The sequence below is a fragment of the Opisthocomus hoazin genome, chromosome 1 (genome assembly GCF_030867145.1).
Source record: "Opisthocomus hoazin isolate bOpiHoa1 chromosome 1, bOpiHoa1.hap1, whole genome shotgun sequence".
NCBI classification, from domain to species: Eukaryota; Metazoa; Chordata; class Aves; order Opisthocomiformes; family Opisthocomidae; genus Opisthocomus; species Opisthocomus hoazin.
The window spans coordinates 46,798,047-46,823,858 of NC_134414.1; positions in this window are offsets into that span (position 1 = coordinate 46,798,047).

A 25,812-nucleotide genomic window follows, 5' to 3' on the forward strand; every position below is an offset into this window, starting at 1 on the left:
CACCTCAAGGCTCTGAGCTTTGAAAGGCTTACATATTTCCTTAAATTCTAGTCAGTTCTTGAAATCTTTGCAATATCTAGAAATAACAGACCTAGGACCGGGACTTATATTTTCAGGCTGTAAAACCTATGGCCTTTTTCTATGGATGAGCAATCCTAACTCAGATACTCCTCAGCTCATCTCTTTGTAAGCTTTCTCTGCTTATAAATGGAAGAGATCAGAAAAAATGCAACTCATGTATATCACCCATTGATACTGGACAACTCAGAGTGTCAATACAGGCTGGGGGATGAAGGGATTGAGAGCAGCCCTGAGGAGAAGAACTTGTGGGTGCTGGTGGATGAAAAGCTTGGCATGAGCCAACTATGTGTACTTGCAGCCTAGAAAGCCAACCGTATCCTGGGTTGCATCAAAAAATTTGTGGCCAGCATGTCAAGGGAGGTGATTCTACCACTTTGCTCTCATGAGACCCCACCTGGAGTACTGCGTCCAGCTCTGAAACCCTCAGCATAGGAAAGACATGAAGCTGTTGGAGCAAGTCCAGAGGAGGGCCAACAAAAGATCAGAGGGCTGGAACATCTCTCCTGTGAGGACAGGCTGAGAGAGTTGGGTTGTTCAGTCTGGAGGAGGGAAGGCTGCGTAGAGACCTTATAGCATCCTTTCAGTACTGAAAGGGAGGTTATAAGAAAGATGGGGACAACCTTTGTATTAAGGCCTTTTGCAGTAGGACAAGAGGTAATGGTTTTAAACTAAAAGAGGATAGATTTAGACAGGCTTTAAAGAAGAAATTTTTTACCATGAGAGAGGTGAAACACTGGCAGAGGTTTCTCGGAGAGGCGGTAGAAGGCCCATCCCTGGAAATATTCAAGGTCAGGCTGGATGGGGCTCTAAGCAACCTCATCTAGTTGAAGGCGTCTCTGCTCATTGAAGGAGGGGTTGGACTAGATGGCCTCTAAAGGTCCCTTCCAACCCAAACTATTCCATAATTCTATGAAGAAAGAATTGTAGACACCTATTGTGTCCACTCCAGCTAGGATGTCTTTTTGTTAAAGACATACAGAATTTGGGATCAAAATATTGTCAGATAATGTATTCCCAAATAGGTGTCCTGCATTTAGATTATATCAGTTTGCACCAAGCCAAAGAGATTAATCTGAGGTTTTGTTTCTTTTTATCTTTTTCATGCAATTAGTTCCTGGAGGACAATACAGAAGGATCATTTCAAGTCTCTTAGCATGTATCAGGAACATGCACATGTAAATACATTAAGAAAGGGAAATTCTGATTTGAGTAGGAAGCATTTGCAGAGGAAAGGTATGTTTTACAAAGGTTTGAGCTTGCAGGTTTGTATAACTGCAGTCATATAAATAATTCCAGTGGCAGCTATTGCTGTAATTTTGGAAGAGAGGATGTGGTAGGTTGAACTTTTCTGGATGTCAGGTACCCACCTTGCTGCTCTATCACTTCCCCTCCTCAGGTGGACAGAGGACAGAAAACGAAAGGCTTGTGCATTGAGATAAGGACAGCGAGATCACTCACCGATTACCATCATAGGCAAAACAGATATGATTTGGGAAAATTAATTCAATTTTAACCAGTCAATCAGACTAGGATAATGAGAAACAAAACCAGGTCTTAAAACACCTTTCACCCACCCCTTCCTTCTTCCTGGGCTCAACTTCACTCTCAATTTCTCTACCTCCTCCCCACTCCGAGCAGTACAAGGGGAATGGGGGTAGTGGTCAGTTCATCACACATTGTCTCTGTTGCTCCTTCCTCCTCGCGTTTTTCCCCTGCTCCAGCGTGGGGTCTGTCCCACATGAAACAGTCCTTCACAAACTTGTCCGATGTGGGTCCCTCCCATGGGCTGCAGTTCTTCATGTACTGCTCCAGTATGGGTCCGTCACGGGGTCATAAGTCCTGCCAGCATATCTGCTCCAGCTCGGGCTCCGCTCTCCATTGGGTCACAAGTTCTGCCAGGAGCCTGCTCCAGTTCATGGTCTCCATGGGGTCACTTCCTTCTCTGGGCACATATGCCTGCTGTGGTGTGGGGTCCTCCATGGACTGCAGGTGAATATCTGCTCCACCATTAACTTCCATGGGCTGCAGAAGGCAGCCTGCCTCACCTTGATCTTCACCACAGGACACAGAGGAGTCTCTGTTCCAGTGCCTGGAGCATATTTTTGCCCTTGTTCTTCACTGACTTTGGTGTCTGCATAGTTGTTTCTCTCACATATTCTTATTCCTCTCTTCTGGCTGCAGCTGTGCAGAGATTATTTCCCCTTTTTAAATATGTTATCACGGAGACGTTACCACCTTTGCTAATGATTGGCTTAACCTTGGCCCGCACTAGGTCCATCTTGGAGCAATCTGGCACTGGCTCTATCAGATGTAGGGGAAGCTTCTAGCAGCTTCTCACAGAAACAACCCCTGTAGGGCCCAATACCAAAATGTTGCTATGCAAACCCAATACAGAGAGCATTTGCGAAGGAAAAACCACTGAATCTTGATGCTATATATTAGTTTATTTAAGCTCTCTGACAAGTCTAGAAAGATGTTACTTGAAATAAAAAATATACTTGAGCTGTAAATTGGTTAGTAAAATGAAAAAAAATAAAACAAAAAACGTACCAACCAATGTAATTTTCTTAGCAAAAAATCTTTCTCTTGTTATTTTACTCCACTGAGATGCAAAATCAGACACTAATTGAAAAACACTGAAGAAATACTGTAGATGCTTCACTGTACACTTCTTTGTTATATGAAGTTTTCTGCCAGGTGTAAATGATTAGAAGATATTAGTCTTGTGCCTTCCATATATATATTATTGTGAGTTTCACTAAAGAGGGACATAATAATGATGCCAACAGTCTGTACAAGCTTACGTTTTCTTTAGAAAAATCACATCCAATGTTATAGCCTTATATCAATGAAATGGAGGAAGGAGACCCGCATGGATGAGCAAGGAGCTTCTAGCGTAGCTCAGGTGGAAGGGAAAGGTCTATGGAATGCGGAAAGAGGGACAGGTCAATTGGGAAGAGTACAGCAATGCTGTCAAAACATGCAGGGATGCAACAAGGAAGGCTAAGGTCCACCTGGAATTGAATCTGGCAAGGGATGTCAAGGACAACGAGAAAAGCTTCTTCAAGTACATCAGCAGCAAATGGAAGACTAGGGATAATGTGGGGCCGCTGCTGAACGAGATGGGTGTTCCAGTGAAGGATACAGAGAAAGCAGAGTTACCGAATGTCTTCTTTGCTTCAGTCTTCAGTGTCAAGGCAGGCCCTCAAGAATCTCAGACCCTGGAGGTAAGAGATAAAGCCTGCAGAAAGGATGACCTTCTCTTGGTTGAGGAGGACTGTGTGAGAGATCACTTAAGCAAGCTGGATGCCAACAAATCCATGGGCCCTGATGCAATGCACCCACGAGTGCTGAGGGAGCTGGTGGATGTCATTGCTGAGCCACTCTCCATCATCTTTGAAAGGTGCTGGAGGACAGGAAAGGTGTCTGAGGACTGGAGAATAGCCAATGTCACACCAATCATCAAAAAAGGCAAGAATGAGGATCCAGGGAATGACAGGCCAGTCAGCCTTAACTCCATCCCCGTAAAGATGATGGAGCACTTCATTCTAGAGGTCATCATCAAGCAAGTGGAGGAAAAGAAGGTTGTCAGGAGTAGTCAGCATGGATTCACTAAGGGGAAATCATGCCTGACCAATCTGATAGCTTTCTACGATGGCATGACTGGCTGGGTAGATGAGGGGAGAGCTGTGGATGTTGTCTACCTAGATTTCAGCAAGGCTTTTGACACTGTCTCCCATAACATCCTTCAAGGGAAGCTCAGGAAGTGTGGGCTGGATGAGTGGTCGATGAGGTGGATTGAGAACTGGCTGAATGGCAGAGCTCAGAGGGTTGTCATCAGTGGCACTGAGTCTAGTTGGAGGCCGGTAATTAGTGGTGTCCCCCAAGGGTCAGTACTGGGCCCAGTCTTGTTCAACTTCTTCATCAATGACCCGGATGAAGAGTTAGAATGTACCCTCAGCAACTTTGCTGACGACACCAAACTGGGAGGTGTGGTGGATACGCCAGAAGGCTGTGCTGCCATTCAGCAAGACCTGGACAGGCTGGAGAGTTGGGCAGAGAGGAACCTGATGAGGTTCAACAAAAGCAAATGCAGGGTCCTGCACCTGGGGAGGAACAACCCCACGCATCAGTACAAGCTTGGAGCTGACCTGCTGGAGAGCAGCTCTGCGGAGAGGGACCTGGGTGCCCTAGTGGACGACAGGTTAACCATGAGCCAGCAGCGTGCCCTGGCTGCCAAGAAGGCCAATGGGATCCTGGGGTGCACTGAGAGGAGTGTGGTCAGCAGGTCGAGGGAGGTCCTCCCCCTCTACTCTGCCCCAGTGAGGCCCCATTAGGAGTACCGAGAGCATCTAGTGGAGGACTACGAGGATGATGAGGGTACTGGAGTATCTGCCCTATGAGGAAAGGCTGAGGGAGCTGGGCTTGTTTAGCCTGAAGAAGAGAAGGCTGAGAGGGGACCTTATCAATGCCTACAAATATCTTAAGGGTGAGTGTCAGGAGCATGGGACCAGACTCTTCTCAGTGGTTCCCAGTGACAGGACAAGGGGCAACGGGCACAAACTGAAGCATAGGAAGTTCCGTCTGAACATGAGGAAGAACCTCATCCATTACCCTCACTCTGAGGGTAATGGAGCACTGGAACAGACTGCCCAGGGAGGTTGTGGAGTCTCCTTCTCTGGAGATATTCAAGACCTGCCTGTATGCAATCCTGTGCAGCCTGCTGTAGGAGACCCTGCTTCGGCAGTGGGATTGGACTAGATGACCCTCAGAGCTCCCTTCCAACCCCTAATATTCTGTGATTCTGTGATTCTGTGATTCTGTGATCATGTACCTGAAGCAGATTGGTAATAATTGTAACGGTTCCAAACAGAAATGGAAATCAAAATTACAAACTAAGAAGAGGATTTTGCTTGATAAGTTAAAAAATTCACCACCATGAAATACTCCGACAGGAATTTACTCAGTGGAGTGCTATGACTCTTAAAGCCTTGATACAGTCTCGTGGTTTAAATAATATGCATTTTCAAAAATGAAAGTTCTTTTTTTCCTTCAGATCAGAAGAGATTTATGTGCATAACTACTATTAGCAGTTATGGGAATTATACAAATCACTGCTGGCAGAAGTATATGCTTTAATAGACATCTTATTTTTAAATCAAAAAGAAGTAATAAAATTTTAAAAATACTTTTTGTCTATAGATATGATACCAGACCAGTTAAAAATTAATTTCCCTTATCAAAGCTTTATTTTTTTTGTTTTGTTTTGTTTTTTTTATCTGACAGTCTTTGGCTCTTTATTTTTGTTTATACATTTGGAAGGGAAACATGTAGAGAGCACCTTTTTGAACATGTACTTTATTTTCATCTCTGTTTTTCACAATCTTAGATTAAAAAAGTAAAGTTAAACATATAATTTCTGTTATTTTAAAACTCAGACTGTATCATATTTTAATATTTTTAAATAAATAATATCTTCCACCCCGATACGGAAGCTATCATCCTAAGAGTTCTATGCAGATAACAGAGACAGAAATATGTAGACTTTGCAAACTTTTGACTTTTGGGCTTATTTATGTGCTGCCTACAAGAAAAGTAGATTCTATTTACAATTTGCCAAATGGGAGAAGAAAAGAAAAGAAATGAATAGAAAACAATGTGCATAGAAGTAAAAAAGTAATGAGTGCAGAAAAAAAATTTGCTATCTTAGACAAGATCTGTTACTTTTCATGGATTATCATTCATCTCTAAGCTTTATCATGACATATCGTTAAGGCTGTCATCAGTTCAAAAAGCCTGCTCATGATTAAGAAACAGGAGACCTCTCTATTTATTATTTGCGGTCACCAGTTCTATAATTTAAAATGTCATTTGACCCAGAGCTCATGCCTTGTCAGTTATGGTTCAACTATATCTTATTATAATGATTTTTGCTTAATTCTATTTTTCCACAGCTTTCTGTAATTCCTTTATATTCTTTTTTTACATTTTTCCCCCCTCACTTACACAACAAGCTAAAAAATATCAGTTATAGTATGTCAGTGGGGTTACCAAATGATCAATATAGATTTGACTTCATATGAAAAGCCATTGTCCTGTCAGTCCTGATTACTTTCTATTACTTTTTACTTTTGTATCTTCAGATGACACAGGATAAGGATGGAAACGTATTTATTTTTTGGAACATGGCAGTAAAAGAATGAGGAAGATACAAATGTTTTTTGATGAGGAGGTATTTTTAATCCTTTCTGCCAGACGGCAGGGTGAGGGTGGGTTGTGTCTGATGGATATGTCTTTTGGTCCTCTACTAAACTGATCTATAGGGATCTATTTTCTAGGGAAAAAATAATAATACACAAACAAAACCTACCTCCAAAGCTAAAAGTAAGTCTTCACTCAGAAAAGATTGCATAGGAGAGTATGAAATGTGAAATCAATCCGGAAAATATTTTCAGTATTTACACAAACCAAAGGTGTCTGATACTCCTGCTACCGTTCAGTCTAATACATTAAGAACTTCAGCAACTTCAGCACCTAATTCAAGATGGTGCTCTATTTCCCTTGAGCTGACTGTGTATGTAGGAATATGTGGAAAGTAAAGAATATGTGGATACCAGGAACTTAAGCATACCCAGTTTGGGAGGAAAACAACTAAAGGTTGTTAAGCATAAGCACTAATTAGAAGATAGTAAAAGAAATAAATTTAACACTTAAATATACAAAGTCTAATGGACAAGAGGAGATAGAGGCAATAACAAGGACTTCTAGTCTCAGGACACTGACTGATGAGCCACTAAAGGAATACCTTTGTAACCAGTAAGAAGAGGACAGACCAGATTATCATGGATCTCATGATGCAGAGCAGACTTCTTATGAGATCACAGAATCACAGAATCACAGAATCACAGAATCACAGAATGGTAGGAGTTGGAAGGGACCTCTGTGGGTCATCTAGTCCAACCCTCCTGCCAAAGCAGGGTCACCTACAGCAGGCTGCACAGGACCTTGTCCAGTCAGGTCTTGAATATCTCCAGAGAAGGAGAATCCACAACCTCCCTGGGAAGTCTGTTCCAGTGCTCCGTCACCCTCAGAGTGAAGAAATTCTTCCTCATATTCAGAGGGAACTTCCTGTGCTTCAGTTTGTGCCCATTGCCCCTTGTCCTGTCGCTGGGCACCACTGAAAAGAGCTTGGCCCCATCCTCCTGACACCCACCCTTCAGATATTTGTAAGCATTTATAAAGTCCCCTCGCAGCCTTCTCTTTCTCAGGCTAAACAAGCCCAGCTCCCTCAGCCTTTCCTCATAGGAGAGATGTTCCTGTCCCCTTATCATCCTTGTAGCCCTCCGCTGTACTCTCTCCAGTAGCTCTTCATCATTCTTGAAGTGGAGAGCCCAGAACTGGACACAGTACTCCAGATGAGGCCTCACCAGGGCAGTGTAGAGGTGAGGGAGAACCTCCCTCGACCTGCTGGCCACACTCCTCTTGATGCATCCCAGAATGCCATTGGCCTTCTTGGCAGCCAGGGCACACTGCTGGCTCATGGTTAACCTGTCGTCCACTAGGACACCCAGGTCCCTCTCCGCAGAGCTGCTCTCCAGCAGGTCTGCCCCAAGCCTGTACTGATGCATGGGGTTGTTCCTCCCCAGGTGCAGGACCCTGCATTTGCCCTTGTTGAACCTCATCAGGTTCCTCTCTGCCCAACTCTCCAGCCTGTCCAGGTCTCGCTGAATGGCAGCACAGCCTTCTGGTGTATCCACCACACCTCCCAGTTTGGTGTCATCAGCAAAGTTGCTGAGGGTACATTCTAACTCTTCATCCGCGTCATTGATGAAGAAGTTGAACAAGACTGGGCCCAGTACTGACCCTTGGGAACACCACTAATTACCGGCCTCCAACTAGACTCAGTGCCGCTGATGACAATCCTCTGAGTTCTGCCGTTCAGCCAGTTCTCAGTCCACCTCACCGACCACTAATCTAGCCCACACTACCTGAGCTTCCCTAGGAGGATGTTCTGGCAGACAGTGTCAAAAGCCTTGTTGAAGTCTAGGTAGACAACATCTGCGGCTCCCCCTTCATCTACCCAGCCAGTCATGTCATCATAGAAAGCTATCAGATTGGTCAGGCATGATTTCCCCTTAGTGAATCCATGTTGACTACTCCTTATAACCTTCTTTTCCTCCACTATTATTTGAGATATTTGAGAGATCTTGCAGGATTGGGTAAAACATAAAATGGGATGTGATCAGTGACTGGCATGTGAAAAATCCACTATGGAATTTTTAGGCAAAGCATAAAAGGTGGGAAACTGAGGGGTCAAAGTTAATTGGGGAAAAACAAGTTGGAAAGTAAAGAAGCAAGGAGATGAGAGGCTGGTCATGTACAAACAAGTTAATGGTCACGACACTGGTCTGGCCAGTCCCCATGTCTGATTACCACTGCCTGTGGTATCTTATTTATTTCAGTTGTTGCCTGTTTTCTATGTGACTTTACTCTCTATTCTATGATTCTATGATCGTGGAGGTGGAGGGTAGGCAGAGGGAGGAACATGATTCTTTAGCAAACTCAAGATGGATTAGCGAGTGAGAAGGAGAAGAACAGAATCTGGAAAGATGCAGGGCTGAAGCTGGAGACTAGATAATGGATCCCAGAATCTGGTCATGGATTCAAGTCTGGTCATGTGTTCAAGGGACTCGTGGACGTGCATGGACTTGTGGATCACAAGCATGAGGATAAGCGTGTGTCTGCTGTTGAATTCCAATAAGATCAGCTGGCGAGGAGCAATGTGATTGGTCCTGTTACTATCTTGATCTTCAGAATAATATCCCAAGGCTTACTCTTATTCAGACCTATTAATAGGAAGAGCACCAACAGGTTTGGCTTGCCTTTACAGCCTAACACGGGATGGAATAATCTGACCTAAATAATGGAAGACAGTGCACTCTTGACAAGTTTGTAGATGACGAAAGATACACAGAAACTGATGATGAACAAGATTGTGGTGTTACCTTGACAGGCTGGAGAGATGAACTGATGGGAATGTCAGCAAGTTCTACAAAGGGAAATGTGAAGTGCTGCACTGGAGGAGGAATAACCCCAGGCACCAGTAGAGCCCACAAGCCAACAGACTGGAAAGTGGTTTGCAGAAAGAGCTAAACTACTTCAAGCCAGTAACATACCCTTCTAGCAAAGAAGGCCAGCAACCTCTTGGACTGCATTAGGAAGGATATTGCCAGCAGGTCAATGGACCTGATCCTTCCTCTCTGCTCAACACTGGTGAGGCCACATCTGGAGTGCTAGGTCCAGTTCTGGGCTCCCACATACGGGAGAGATATGGACACACTGGAGGGAGTCCTGTGAAGGATCAAGATCAAGAGAGTGGAACATTTCATGTATGAGTGAGCTGGGACTGCTCAGTCGGAGGAAGAGGGGGCTCACGTGTGTAATCATATCTGATGAGAGGCAGGCTTTTATCAGTGATGCTCAGTGAAAGAGTAAAAGGCAATGGGCACAAACAGAAAAACAAGAAATTCTGTTTAAACACATGTGGTGGGTTGACCTTGGCCGGATACCAGGCATCCACCCAACCACTCTCTCATTCCTTACCTTCATAAGGACAGGAGGAGAGAATAAGATGAGGAAAAGCTTATGGATGGTGACAACGACAGGGAAATCACTTACTGATTACTATCACAGGTTTAATAGACTTGGCTCGCGGATAATCAATTTCATTTTTTGACAGTTAAAATAGATTTCGATAATAAGAAACAAAGGTAAAGTTAAAATAACACCTTCCCATCAACTTTCTCCCAGGTTCAACTTTAATCTTTCATTTCCAACTCCTCTACCCAAGATGGAGAACCTGCTCCAGGGTAAACTTTATATGGGCCTCAGTACCTTCATAGGTACTGAGGCCCATATAAACTTCAGCTTGGAGGTAGCTGAAGTTCAGCTTGGAGGTAGCTGAAGTTTCCTTCCAACCCAAACCATTCCACACTTCAGCTTGTGGAGGACCACACAGCATACTACTATGCTGCATACGCCTACTATGCTGTGAGGTCCTCCACAAGCTGAAGTGCGGATATCTGCTTCAGTGCAGTCCTCTCTACAGGCTGCATGGGAATATCTGCTCCAGTGCATGAAGCACCTCCTCCCCCTACTTCTTCCCTGACCTCAGAGTTCACAGGATTGCTTCTTAGATCTTTTTTTTTTTCCTTAATTCTCACTACCTGTCTGACATTTCGCCTTTTGTTGAATGCATTTCCCCATGGTGCCACCATCTTGGCTGAGGGGCTCAGCTATGCCCTGCAGAGGGTCCGCTAGAGCCAGCTGGAAATGGCTGTGTCAAGTACAGGGCAGCCCCAGCCTCTTCTCAAAGAGGCCACCTCTGTAGCCCCCTTAACGACCAAAACCTTGACACCTACACTCAACAAAGCACAAGAAAATGTAGTTGGTTTGGAATTTTATGATGTGGGTGATCAAACACTGGAGCAGGTTTCCCAGAGCAGTTGTGGAGTCTTCATCCTTGTAGATATTTAAAATCTGACTGGATGTGGTCTTGGGCAGCCCACTCTGATTCTGCTCTGAGCAGCAAATTGGACAAGATTTTCAGATGTCCCTTCCAACCTTAGCCAGTCTGCGACTGTATGATTCTGGGATATAGACCATAGAAAACATGTTCATGATTCGCAGAATTTTTGGTCATCCACACTTCTAAATAGTATTACAAACAATTCAAGTTTAGTCAGAGACCAAAATGTACTACTACTAACAAAATACAAAAAAAAAAAAACAAACAAAACACCACACAAGAAAATGGAGGAAGTTAAGAAACTTTAGAATAAGGGTTTCCAATGACAGTTTCAGCATCTTTGGTTCAAATGTGAACAACAGATGAACTGCAAAAGTGTTTTTTTTAAACCTTCTGAATTCCTGACTTTTGTCTATTGTTTTGCTCTAGTGGAAGCTCTGAGAGAGTTAGCTCACGCGAAACCTCATTCAAAGCTTTGAAGGTTTCTGATACACTTGTAATTCTATGAATCCTGACAGTGATTGACCCAGGGCTTTTATGTTTCCTGCTTCATGATGCAGGGCGCTTGGAACGTTTCTCTTCATTGAAATAAACTCACCTAGTATTACAGAATCACAGAATCACAGAATCACAGAATAGTAGGGGTTGGAAGGGACCTCTGTGGGTCATCTAGTCCAATCCCCCCGCCGAAGCAGGGTCACCTACAGCAGGCTGCACAGGACCTTGTCCAGGCGGGTCTTGAATATCTCCAGAGAAGGAGACTCCACAACCTCCCTGGGCAGCCTGTTCTAGTGCTCCGTCACCCTCAGAGAGAAGAAGTTCCTCCTCATGTTCAGACAGAACTTCCTGTGCCTCAGTTTGTGCCCATTACCCCTTGTCCTGTCACTGGGCACCACTGAAAAGAGCTTGGCCCCATCCTCCTGACACCCACCCTTCAGATATTTGTAGGCATTTATAAGGTCCCCTCGCAGCCTTCTCTTCTTCAGGCTGAACAAGCCCAGTTCCCTCAACCTCTCCTCGTAGTGGAGATGCTCCAGTCCCCTCACCATCCTTGTAGCCCTCCGCTGGACTCTCTCCAGTAGCTCTTCATCCTTCTTGAACTGGGGAGCCCAGAACTGGACACAGTACTCCAGATGAGGCCTCACCAGGGCAGTGTAGAGGGGAAGGAGAACCTCCCTTGTCCTGCTGGCCACACTCTTCTTGATGCACCCCAGGATCCCATTGGCTTTCTTGGCAGCCAGGGCACACTGCTGGCTCATAGTTAACCTGTCGTCCACTAGGACACCCAGGTCCCTCTCCGCAGAGCTGCTCTCCAGCAGGTCCACCCCAAGCCTGTACTGGTGCATGAGATTGTTCCTCCCCAGGTGCAGGACCCTGCACTTGCCCTTGTTGAACCTCATCATGTTCCTCTCTGCCCAGCTCTCCAGCCTATCCAGGTCACGCTGAATGGCAGCACAGCCTTCTGGTGTATCTACCACACCTCCCAGTTTGGTGTCGTCAGCAAACTTGCTGAGGGTACATTCTAACTCTTCATCCAGGTCGTTGATGAAGAAGTTAAACAAGACTGGGCCCAGTACTGACCCCTGAGGGACACCACTTGTCACCAGCCTTCAACTAGACTCAGCGCCGCTGATGACAACCCTCTGAGTTCTGCCATTCAGCCAGTTCTCTATCCACTTCACCGACCACTCATCCAGCCCACACTTCCTCAGCTTCCCCAGGAGGATATCATGGGAGACTGTGTCGAAAGCCTTGCTGAAGTCAAGGTAGATAACATCCACAGCTCTCCCTTCGTCTACCCAGCCAGTCATGTCATCGTAGAAAGCTATCAGATTGGTCAGGCATGATTTCCCCTTAGTGAATCCATGCTGACTACTCCTGATAACCTTCTTTTCTTCCACTTGCTTCATGATGGCCTCCAGGATAAGCTGCTCCATCACCTTTCCCGGGATGGAGGTGAGGCTGACCGGCCTGTAGTTCCCTGGGTCCTCCTTCTTGCCCTTTTTGAAGATTGGAGTGACATTGGCCTTTCTCCAGTCCTCGGGCACCTCTCCTGTCTTCCAGGACCTCTCAAAGATGATGGAGAGTGGCTCGGCAATGACATCCGCCAGCTCCCTCAGCACTCGTGGGTGCATTCCATCGGGGCCCATGGATTTGTGGACATCCAGATCGCTTAAGCGATCCCTCACACAGTCCTCCTCGACCAAGGGAAAGTCGTCCTCTCTGTAGGCTTCCTCTCTTACCTCCGGGGCCTGGGATTCCTGAGGGCCAGTCTTAGCACTGAAGACTGAAGCAAAGAAGGCATTCATTAGCTCTGCCTTTTCCGCATCCTCCGTCACCAGGACACCCGCCTCATTCAGCAGCGGCCCCACGTTGTCCCTAGCCTTCCTTTTGCTGCTGATGTAGTTGAAGAAGCCCTTCTTGTTGTTTTTGACATCCCTTGCCAGCTTCAATTCCAGGTGAGCCTTGGCCTTCCTCGTCGCATCCCTGCATGCTCTCACTACGTTTCTGTACTCTTCCCAAGTGGCCTGTCCCTCTTTCCACATGCCATGCACCTTTCTCTTCTGCCTGATCTCCGCTAGAAGCTCCTTGTTTAACCATGCAGGTCTCCTTCCTCCTTTGCTAAATTTCTTTCTCAGGGGGATGCATTGCTCCTGTGCATGGAAGAAGTGTTGTTTAAAAAGCGACCAGCACTCATGGACCCCCCTGCCTTCGAGAGCCCTGGCCCACGGGATTCCTCCCAGTAGCTCCTTGAAGAGGGCAAAGTCAGCCCTCCTGAGGTCCAGGGTTTTGATCCTGCTTATCGCCCTGCTTCCTCCACGCAGGATCCTGAACTCGACCATTTCATGGTCACTGCAGCCGAGTCTACCTCCAACCTTCACGTCCTCCACCAGTCCCTCCTTGTTTGTTAACACGAGGTCCAGCAGTGCGCCTTTCCTTGTTGGTTCCTCCACCACTTGCATCAGAAAGTTATCATCGATGCTCTGTAGGAACCTCCTGGATTGCGCCTGCCTAGCTGTATGGTGTTCCCAGCTGATGTCTGGGTGGTTGAAGTCCCCCATGAGAACCAGAGCCTGTGACTGTGAGGCTGCTTGCAGCTGCCTGTAGAAGGCTTCATCAACCTCCTCCTCCTGGTCGGGTGGCCTGTAGTATACACCCACCGTAATGTCACCCTTATGAGCCTGTCCCTTAATTCTAACCCACAAGCTTTCAACTCCTTCTTCACTCGCCCCCAGGCCAAGCTCAATGCATTCCAGTTGCTCCCTCACATATAGAGCAACTCCCCCACCTCTCCTTGTTGACCTGTCTTTCCTAAAGAGTCTGTAGCCATCTATGACAGCATGCCAGTCATGCGAGTTGTCCCACCACGTTTCTGTGATGGCGACCAAGTCGTAGCCGTCCTGCTGTATAATGGCTTCCAGCTCCTCCTGTTTATTGGCCATACTACGTGCATTGGTGTAAACACACTTGAGCTGGGCTGTCAATCTCACCCCTGGCCTTGGCACTCCAAGCCTAGGCTCATCCCTAGTGAGCTGGGCAATATCCCCTTCCCCCTTCGAACCTAGTTTAAAGCCCTCTCAATGAGCCCCGCCAGCTCGTGGCCAAGAATTCTTTTCCCCCTTTGTGATAGCTGAGCTCCACTTGTTGCCAGCAGGCCCGGTGCTGTGTATACCTCCCCATGATCAAAAAAGCCAAAATTTGACCGATGGCACCAGTCCCTAAGCCACCTGTTAACCAGGTGAGTTTTCCTGCCCCTTTCAGTGCTGTTCCCTGCCACTGATGGGATGGAGGAAAACACCACCTGCGCCCCTGATCCCTCAACCAGTCGCCCTAGTGCCCTGAAGTCCCTTTTGATGGCCTTGGGACTTCTTTCTGCTATCTCGTCCCCGCCAACCTGCATTACCAAGAGGGGGTAGTAATCAGAAGGCCGCACCAGACCAGGGAGTTTCTTCGCAACATCCCTCACCCGGGCCCCAGGGAGGCAGCAGACTTCCCTGTGGGATGGGTCCGGTCGGCAGATCGGGCCCTCTGTTCCCCTCAGAAGGGAATCGCCTATGACAATGACCCTCCTTTTTTTCTTAGTTGAGGCAGTTGTAATACGTGGGGCTGTCTGACTCGTTCTAGGCAACCCCCTGGATGGAGCCTCACCTTCACCCACATCCTCTGTGGCCAGTCCCTCACATTCCAGAGCCCCATACCTGTTGCTTAAGGGCAACTGAGCAGGTGAGGGAGGCCGGGGGGAAATTTGCTTGCCCCCCCGAGCAGGGACCTGTTTCCATTCCCCCCCATCTCTTAGGCCCCCTCTTTCTGCTCGGTGGCAAGAGGGATGGGGGTTCTCTGCTTTCTGTGGAGCCGCCTCCTGCTGCCGCTGCCTCAGGGAGGGCAGGGTGCGGCTCCACCACTCGATCTCCCTCTCACACTCCCGGATGCTCCTCAGCCTCTCCACTTCCTCCTTCAGTTCTGCCACCAGGCTGAGCAGGTCATTCACCTGCTCGCACCGAACACATCCGTTGTCTCTGCTGTCCTCCGGTACGAGCGCCAGGCTCAGGCACTCCCTGCAGCCAGAGACCTGGACACCCGCGTTCTTGCATGGGGCCTCCGTCTGGGTCCCCACACTCCTTCGAGCCACAGCTTTACCACGGGTGTCTGGATGTGCTGGTTTTGTCCGGGATAGAGTTAATTTTCTGCACACTAGTTAGTATGGGACTATGTATTGGATTTGTGCAGAAAACAGTGTTGAAAACACAAGGATATTTTAGTTACTTTTAGGCCATGCTTATACAGTCAAAGTCTTTTCTTTCTCACAGTGGCCTACTAGAGAGTAGGCTGGGGGTACAGAAAAAGCTGGGAGGGCACGTAGCTGGGACAGAGGACCCCACCTGGCCAAAGGGATATCCCATACCGTATCGTGTCATGCTTGGCAACAAAAGCAGGAGGAAGAAGGAGTAAGGGGTGGACATTCGGAGTGATGGTGTTTGTCTTCTCAAATAGCCATTATGTGTGAAGGAGCCCTGCTTTCTTGGAGGTAGCTGAACACCTGCCTACCAATAGGAAGTGGTGAATGAATTCTTTATTTAGCTTTGCTTGTGCACACAGCTTTTACTTTACCTATTAAAATGTCTTTATCTCAACCCATGAGTTTTCTCATTTTTACACTTCTGATTCTCTCCCCCATCCCACCTACAGAGGGCTTGAATGAGCAGCTGTGTCGTGTTAGTTGCCAGCTGGGTATAAACCATGACCCCTTTCAGTATTTAAAGGGGGCTTTTAAGAAAAATGGAGAAAGACTTTTTAACAAGGCCTGTAGTGACAGGACAAGGGATAATTGGTTTAAACTGAAAAAGACTAGATTTAAATTGAACATAAGGAAGAAATTTTTTTACAATGAGGGTGGTGAGACACTGGACCAGGTTTCACAGAGAAGTTGTGAACACCTCATCATTGGAAATGCTCAAGGTCAGGCTGGACAGGGCTTTGAGCAGCCTAATCTACTGCAGTAATTCTCTGCCCATGGCAGGCGGGTTAGACTGCATGATCTTTAAAGTTTCCTTCCAACACAAACCATTCCATGATTCTGTGAGTCTCTCACTCTGATTCTATGGTTCCGTGATACAGTTATGGTCCCTGTTAATTATAACTCCTTGAGTAACATGTAAGAATATTTCTTATTGACTTCAGTCAAATTTACTGGGCCAGATTTTTCACTTAGTACGAGTTTGGATTCAATTCATGTTTGGGAGTCCAATCAAAAAATGTTCAGATTTTTTTATTCTGGATGACTTTGAATCACTGAATTTTTTATCCAGGTATGGATTATCTGCTCCTTAAGACATATTTTTGAATGTTCACAAAGGTCTCATAAGCTGCTGGGTTTTGGATGAGCAAGGAACATAGAAACTTTGAATTTTTCATAGTTCATTAATAAAAGTAGTATCACTTATTTTTTTCAATATATTGAACAAAATCAGAAAATGTGCAGTTTGCAGTCCTTTATTTCTAAACCAGAGAGAAAATTAAATCAAATTCGATGGAAAGTGAAATATGTTGATTACACAGAAAGGAAAAGATAAGAAGAACATTAGTGTTGTTCAAAACACCCCATAACACTACAATATTTTTAGACCTTTTTTCTTTTTATTGCAGCACAGTAACTATCCAATTTAGGTAAAAGAAAACAGTAATGATTATTGCTCATTTGGTTTCCATTTAATATCTGATCTGTTCCTGCACATGTGTAAAAAGAGAAGCAATTGGGTCTTGCAAAGAAAATAAATATCTAAGTGCTCTGAGCTAAAGATAAACACCAGAATGGCAACTCTTTAGTGTTACTCAATGTCATTTATGCTTTAGCAACAACATCACATCAAAAGTCAGAGAAATTACTGTCCAATTTTAGTTCGCTAGTTGGAAGTAAATTACTTGTACATCTCTTGTGAAGTAAGTTATTCCTATGCATGTGTATAAATCAAACAGAAAGGAAGGAAATTATGCCAGTATTGTTCACATGCCTATATTTTCCATTCGTGATAACAAGTTGCACCAACGGAAATTTAAGTGTAGTACAGTGAATGTTTCAGAGAAGACCTTACAGAAATCAGATTTTCTGAGCTGCAATTCAAAACTTGCTTTTTCTGAAGTATTCTCAAGAATCATGATAAATCCATTTTATAAAGAGAAACATTTTTTGTATCTGTTAATATCTAGAAACTGCCTCTTTTTTTTTCTTTAACTATTGTTTTTTACTCTTTTTTTCCTCAGTGAAAAGCTCATAAATGAGACACAGTCAAGTTACTTCCTGTCATCCACAGCATTTCCAGAAGGATTCAGTTCAGTGCATGTACAATTTAGATTTACAATTTGCTTTAAATGGCAAGGGTAGTAAGTGCTGATATTACTTAGAGAGAGAGAGGAAGAGTCTATAAGCTTTCATTTCCACTATGGAACATTTATATGTTTTTAAATCAAGCTGTCTTCTAAATTGTTTGTCTGCTTTAGGAGTTTAGTGTTTTGACTTCCTCCCCATCCCCAGTTAATACAAAACATGAATTTATAATAACAAGCTTTAAAATCTGCTGGGGTTTCATGACCTCAACAGTTTTAAAAGCAGCACTTCTAAGAAGAGCATAAGGCAGAAGTAGATATGGCTATAAAAATATCTCAGCTTTAGAGTTTTCAGGGAAAATATTTTTTGGAATATGTATAAATATGAATTTTTGTGTTTTTTATTTAATTTTAGAAATTTATCAGTGAGAATAATATACAGAGCACAGTAATGACCTGATCCAAAAGGAAATATGTTATTTATTCATGACTCACATTGACTTGATTAAATCTTTATTTTCTGAATTATTGTAAGAACACAAAAGACAAAACATACGTGGTGGGGTCTTCATTATCCACAGGAAAACATTTATTTGTAAAAAAATATAACGTGTTTTTATAATGTAAGTTGTTATAAACTTAAGGTATTTAATTAATATGTATATGTTTCCTTCTGGAATTGATTAAGTCCATTAAATTAATGTTCACGGGATTATTCCAACAGTTGCTGATTTCTAACACATTAAAGCAAGTCTAGACTGTAACCTGTCTAAACTCACTTAGACAGATTTAGCAGAAATCACCCCCTACCTGGCTTTAACTTCCTTTGTTTTTTTCCCGCTTAGATAAAGTTCAGAGAATGCATGTGAGATTTTCTAAATTTCTGTAAGAATTTATGTTTACTTTGTAGAAAACCTCTAACAAAAGTCTTTAGCTGCAAGTTGTAAATCTACTGCAAATGACAGTTTGCAAAGATAAGACCATTTGATTAAGAGTTAGACAATGAACAGACGCTTCTCCTGAAAGAACAAGACATCATTCCTGACACTGATTTCTCATAAGGATATGAACTTTCAAGATACTTAACTTACAAGAACACATCTGTAACAGATAAAGCTGTTTTGGTTATGAAAGGGAAATACTGAAATGCATTATTGATGGTAATACGAGGTAGGAATCACCACTGATAAGAATAGTACTTTTCAAAATTATATCCACCCCACTGACTACAATCTTTCAAGAGCTGTCGGCAAGGAAATATTCAGAGAGATTGAAAAATAATGCTTTGTAAACATATATAGCTTCCTTTTTTGAAAATCTCCCTCCCCTACTTAGCTGCAAAATAGTTCAGGTTAAAAATAGTGATTGTTTCTTTTGTTTCCACATCCCCAGAGATACCTTTTTTAAAAAATATGACTTTAAAAGAGAAGCCACTTTTCTGAATTAGCACTAAAAATTTTACCTGTTCCGTTTCTTATTTCTCTAGACTACAGTATGCAAAACTGGTTGCTTGGAATATGATGACTTGAACACTTTACCTCTTATACCTCAAAGCTGCTAACAAATAAGGCAAAAATATTAATGGAAAATAAACACTAGAGAAGATCTTGTGAGCAGAGAAACACTCATTAACTAATTCACAGACAGAAGTTGCAAGTTCTATGCTTTAAGGTACACATTCAAATAGTACACTAAAGAAATAATACTGTAAAAATCCACCTATGACAATGAAAGCAATCAGCCAGAGGAACCTACTGTCAAGAGATAAACTAGATTCTGTGATAAATCTTTTAAGACTCAGAATTGTATCTGTATTGAAACAGCTCTGAAATTTCCTACACAATCTTATAGCCATTTGTAGAAACTAAAATTATTTCTTTCAAAAAAAATTTCACCAAAATCTGTGAAGATTCTCCATGAAGTTTTCCATGAACCAATGTCGACCTGGCTAATACTTTAGGAATAACATATTTCTCACCTGAACCTGGAAGTTCATAACTGGACTGTCCAGACTTTCCAGATGTATCTTGGCCGATTACTTCAGACTCTATGACCACTAAAGACATGACCTCAGAGCCAACAACCCTGGGATGTCTATAAAGATAAATATTTGAAAATTCTGTGTCTAACAAGGCTTGGATTGATGAGACCAATAATCTAATGAGAAGCAGCAGTCATGGATGCAAGCAGCTCTTGAAAAAAAACTGGCATACTTCTTGGTGTCACTGATGCTATAGATTATTTGCTGAACAGAAGTGTTAATGGCATCAATATTGTGGAGCAGGATATGAAAGTCCATAGAACTGCGTTCATATTGGAGAAATCACTGCATGATTGTTTTTCTGGACTAAAATATACGTAACTTTTTTATGTTTGTTTTTATCTGATCCAGAATTTTGACGGCTTATCCTGTGTTGATCACTTCATCTTTGAATAGAAATGGTTGGAGTTACATAATCATCCTGTCCCTTCCTGTACAAAGATCCATTCTGCTTATGAGCTACCTTCTCAGACTTTTCATAAGAAATATGCTCAGATGGGAGAAAAAGTGGGGAGAAAATGTGTAGCAAGCAGACAGCACAACTTCAAGCAGGGTGAAAGATACTATTCCTTAGGTCATTATGTTGTCTCAAAATTGGGGTCTTTTACCCAGTGTGCAGTACGTCAACACACACACAGAGCAGAGGTATTCTCTTTATTACATATTTGCACAGATATGGGTGCTAGGTAATAATTCCACAAAGCTAGCACCCAGCTTAGCAGAGTCACAAGGACTATATACTCTTACAAAAACAAAGAAATTACTCATTACATTCTGAATGGTTTGTCGCTTTATATGCTTATCTTAGAGGTATATGCCTTCCTTACTGAACTACTCATGCTCACAAGCCGGGAGTGTGCCGTGTTTTTGGTTCTGAATTGAGTCAGTGGTCATTATCTCCCCCTGCCGCCTTTAGCTTTTTCCTAGTTACCCTAGATTTTTGTTATCTTCATGCTTTGTCTGCTATCATCCAGCTTTCGGTGCCTTCTGGGCTGGATGTTTCCCTTGTATCAGTCTGTTAGATCCTCTTTGAAGGCATAATTGTTAGTAAGGCATCCATTGTTTATACAAAGTAGTCAGGCCTAAAATTAAACTGTGTCACTACTACTTAAGCATTTCTTCACTATATCATTACAACCTAAGCATTACTATGCCCTAAATATTTCTGCCTGATGTTAACCCTGAAGAAGCTGCTATGGCCAAGTTAAAGAAAGTGTTTTTATATTATCAGGAATCCTCTGGCCTGCTGAAAGTACCAAACTATTTGTATTGTGTCTGGCTGTGATGGAGTTAACTTTACCCATAGCAGCCCTTACAGTGCTGTTCTTTGTATCTGTAGCTGGAATGATGTTGATAACACACTAACGTCCTGTCTATAGCGTCACGGGTATCTCTGCCACCCACCTCTTCCCCACCCCCTGCCAAAGCAAGTGGGCTGGGAGCGAGCACGAGGCTGGGAGGGGACATAGCTGGGACAGCTGACCCAAACTGACCAAGGGGATATTCCATATCATAGAATCATTTCGGTAGGAAAAGACCCTTAAGATCATCAAGTCCAAACATAAACCTGACAGTAATAAGTCCACCACTATCATATGACATTATGCTCAGCAACAAAAGATAAGAGAAAGGAGGAGGAGGGGGACACATTCATCATTTAGATGTTTGTCTTCTGATGCAACTGCCACATGTACTGAAGCCCCACTTCCTAGGAAGTGTTTGCACATCGCCTGCTGATGGGAAGTAGAGAACAGATCTTTTTGTTTTGCTTTAGTTCCACATGGCCTTTGCTTTTCTTCGTGCCTTTATCCTGACCTGTAAGTTTCTAATATTTTCTTGCCCATCATGCTGAGGAGGGCGAGTGGTAGAATGACCTGGTGGACACTTGGCAGTCAGCCAAGGTCAACCCACCACACTCTCTTTCCTTATTCCTCTTTGTTACTTATTTCTCAAGGAATGCTCTCACCTCACAGGATTTGTGGGGTTGCTATGTTATATACTAAGTGAATTCCTTCTGAATGTAACAATTATGGTTCTACTCCTTCAACATTAAGTCAATTAAACCTTTTTTTTCCTAATTATCAGGCACAGGATCTGACCCAGCTGACATGATTAAAATTAAATGATTGTGCCTTTGGTAAAATTTTCCTTTACTCTTTTCTCCTTAAATCCTTTGTGTTGTGTCTATTTCTGTTCTCTGTTCTCTCTCTTACTTCCACTCCTTCCATCTAAAGATGAGCAAAGTTACTCTTATCAGAATTACTCCATGTGTCTGTTCTCCTTAGAAGTGGTAGCAAAGTAAGGAAAATATTCATGTCTAAATGGTCTAACGGAGGAAGCAGATTTGGATGAAGAAAAGGAATGAGGAGAAAGGATTTTCCATGGTTTTTGTATTGTTTTTTCCATGATTTTAGTTTTATTTTCTCTATGCCATATTTTTCTAATTCTCTTTAAGGCTTCACAAATTTTCTTTCTGGGCTCGAAAGACTGAAAAACAAAGCTGATATCTCTTTTTATCAAGAAACAGCTTGGAAATTTTCAGTAGAAAAAGTTGTAAGAGAAGATGTTATTATAACTAATCAGAATAAGAAGTTTCACATACTTACAGTACAAATATTTTTTAAATAACCTGTCAGTGATTATTTTCATAGATATAATACACTTTCTTACTGTTCCTAATTTTTTTGTAAGTCTGAGAATGGTTAGCAAAGACTCCAAGTTAATCAGCTTTACTGGTGTACTAAAAGCTTACATAGAAACAACTATTTTCTGATTGTACTGATCAGGCCCCATAATAATACCGAAGGAAAGAGTATAGAATAAACATTTGTTCTTCATTCTTGTTTCATCCTTGTTACATGTTTTTGACTAGACAGCATTTTTGAATTTTTATTGTTTGAAAAAAAATAATATCAGTATGAAGTACAATAATTTGATGAAAATTAGAGGAACAACAAAATGGTTATTTGTCTGGATAGCTAATAATAACATAGTTATTATGTCATTGTATGTGTGTATGGACATTTATATGTATATCTACCAATGTATATACACATAAAAAATAGAGAAAGTCCTTGTACAACAAAGATTATCCTTGCAGCAGTGATTTTATTAGAATCTCACCACAGTTACAATATTAATTTTGGTAATACTGAATTAGTTTCAGTCCTCCGGTATCTGAAGGATTGGTTTCTGTAATGGACTGTAACTTGTAAATCAGATATATGTTCTCTCCATGATCCCATGCAAATAACCAAACCGCTAACAATTAAAATATTAATTAAAATATTTATATTAGACTTGTGAAGATAAAGCCTTAGGCTAAAGACCAGGAACAAATTAGTGTTTTGGCTGTGTTAGAACAAATGCAATTTTATGCAAGTCATAAAAGACTAAAAGTGAAAAGACCTAATTATGAGGCATTTAAAAATTAACTAATTTTTTTGGGCAGATTTCTATCATCCCAGGAGGAATTCAAAAAATACTCTTAGGCCCTAGGCTTCCAACACTGTACCCAGAGTGAGACATTCAGATGAAGATTTAATTTCACATTCACAGTTAATGGAAATATATCAGGCAGTAAATCTATTCCTCCTTTTGCCATTACGTTTATCTAGTTAGTATACATGTCTGTTTGGAGTAAAGAAACTGTATGCCATTTTGAGAATTTTGTAAAACAAGTTTCCCTATTGCCAGTTGACATTATTTGTTTGTGGCAAGATTTAATAGGACTCCAGTGGAAACCTGAATATGTAAGTAGGAACTGAAATGCAAACAAGGTCTACGTTTCAAGAAAGCAGGTAAATATCAGCAGTGTAAAAAAAGAAATGATAAAATAAAATAAAATAAAATAAAATAAAATAAAATAAAATAAAATAAAATAAAACAAAATAAAGCAAAATAAAGCAAAATTAAGCAAAATAAAGGAAAATAAAGGAAAATAAAGCAAAAGGCCATCACATGTTGAGATACATTATTTTATTGTCAATTATTGAGAATAATGAAGGTGGAGAAGGCTGGAGTTATTTAAAATCTTTGCAAGCAAAGAAAATAGACAAGGTTCATGAGGAGAAGATGCATTAGTCCACGGCCAATGTTCAAATGTCTATCAGAACATTTTGACTGAAGCCTTTACAAAGTTCGATAATTTCGTGCATTGCAAAAGTGCAAACAAAACAAAAAAATGAAGTTTGCAAAAAAAAAAAGACAGAAGGCAAAAACAAAGACAAGAACAGGGTTGAGAAAGTGGGTGAATAATCTACCTACAGTAGTAGTTGAGACGCTTTTCTCTCATTGAACAGAAAGTATATAAGATGTCTGAATTGCTGCATGAATTCCTTCATACCCAGCAAATTAGTTCTCCCATACCCAGTCACTAATTATTCATTTGTAAGATGGTTGTGAACTATGCTAAGGATGAAATGACATTAATGCCATGATTAAGGGTCACATATTGACTCCTGAGTCACACTTACTTGGAGGAGACGAGGAGAATAAAAAGGACATTTGTATTTTTAGTACAAGCTGACGATCATTCTCGTTTTCCAGTTTTTCCCCTCATTTTGCCAGCATCCTTCCTTAAAATTATCTAGCCTATTTTTTCAATTTCTCTGAACAAGTATATTCCATTATAATAATTTCCAAATGAGGGCTTCTTTTACTGTCTTGTAAGGATGTGGAGGTAGGTTTACAACTCAGAGGCATACGGTGCACATATGGGAGAAGCATGTCTAGTTACAGTATGATTTTTTGTATGTATTATATGTATCTTTCATGAAGGAAGGAGTCTTCTCAGAGGTGCAGAGGCTTCTCTTTTTTAATAAAGAGCTGCTGGGAAATGCTGGCATCTTTACGTGCTTCAGAGATCAATTCATTGTTTTTCAAATACATAAAAATATTTTTTTTAATTTAAAAAAACCTGACTTTCTCTGCTTCTCAAAATTGTAAAAACCTTTTGAAGTGGCATTCGTGATTCCAGCAGATGCTATTCAAAGTATATGCAAATGTAAAAAGTATAATTTCTTTATATTTCTGCATAATTTTAATTCGCATCTGTTGCAGACAGCAGAGTAATACAAATTTGATTATGTGAAATAAAAAATTCAATACCATGTATGCAATTAAAGTACCTTTTTTCTCGTTATTTAAAGAATCAAAGTAAAACAAGTTCATTCCACTTTCAGTTTTAACATGCAGGGGACTAAAATAGATTTTAAGGTGGCTGGTATGACTTTTCAAGAGAATTCTATACAATTTTATCATAATTTTCAAGATATTGTCAGGTCAAAACAGTTTTTCTGTTTACTTGATTCAGTGCACATAATTTCAATCCATGTGAAAAAGAGCAGACAAAAAGAAGACAAAGTCCTGAGACTGAGTGTCTTTGACAGTGTTTTCAGATACAGTGTGCCTCATGTTCCTACCTGGCATGGGGCCAGAAACAGCACTGGGGATGTCCCATCTAGGATGTGTGCTCTGATGCAGATGCTGCAGTGCCAGATGGAAGAGATGCAAGAAAAGGTTTGCAAATTTTGTTTCACTCAGGGTGAGAACAGAAAATAAACAGCATCTCCAAAAAGAGTTAGCATAGGCAGTGGCCTGAGCCCTATGATAGTGTGGCTAAGATAAGACAGAAACAGGAAGATAACAAAAGCTCTCTAGTGGGTGGTAGGTGGAAAATTGTTACTTATGCAAGCAAGAGAAAGGCCCGCTCTCCATTTCTGGCTGATGAGAAAGCAGATTCAGGACTCCTGAAAATGAGAAAAAGGGACACTCCAGGGACTGATTGTCTGTTTTCTACAGTATTTTTGGTCAAGGGAGCAGACTATGGTAAAAGCATTCATATCCAGTAAACCAACACCTGGCTGTGTATCCAGTATCGGTGAACACAGTCTGGCCTATTCAATAATGGTGCATAATTTGATGAAGGAGGAAGACTAGCAACAAGAAATATAAATCAAGTGAAAACACCTGATAATGACAGGGAATAGAAAACTTACTAACCTAGCAAGAAGAGCTTTAACATGAGTTGACAGGGTGATGGGGACCTAGGTCCAGAACTAATTAAGGAAGAGCCACGGAAGAGGAGGTTCTCGTGGAATAAAGGAGACTCACATTCCCTCTCAGAACAGAGGACATTCAGAAGCTTTTCTTGGGTGTCTGTACATTAACACAAAGTACTTAGCAAAATAAACAGGAAGAACTGGAAATTCTTGTACTGAGGCAAGGTCATGTGATGATGGGAATCACAGAGACTTGATACGACAGCACAACAGTAACGCATGAATGAGTGAAGACTGTTAAAGAAGGATAAGGAGAGAAGAGGAGAGAGAGTCGCATT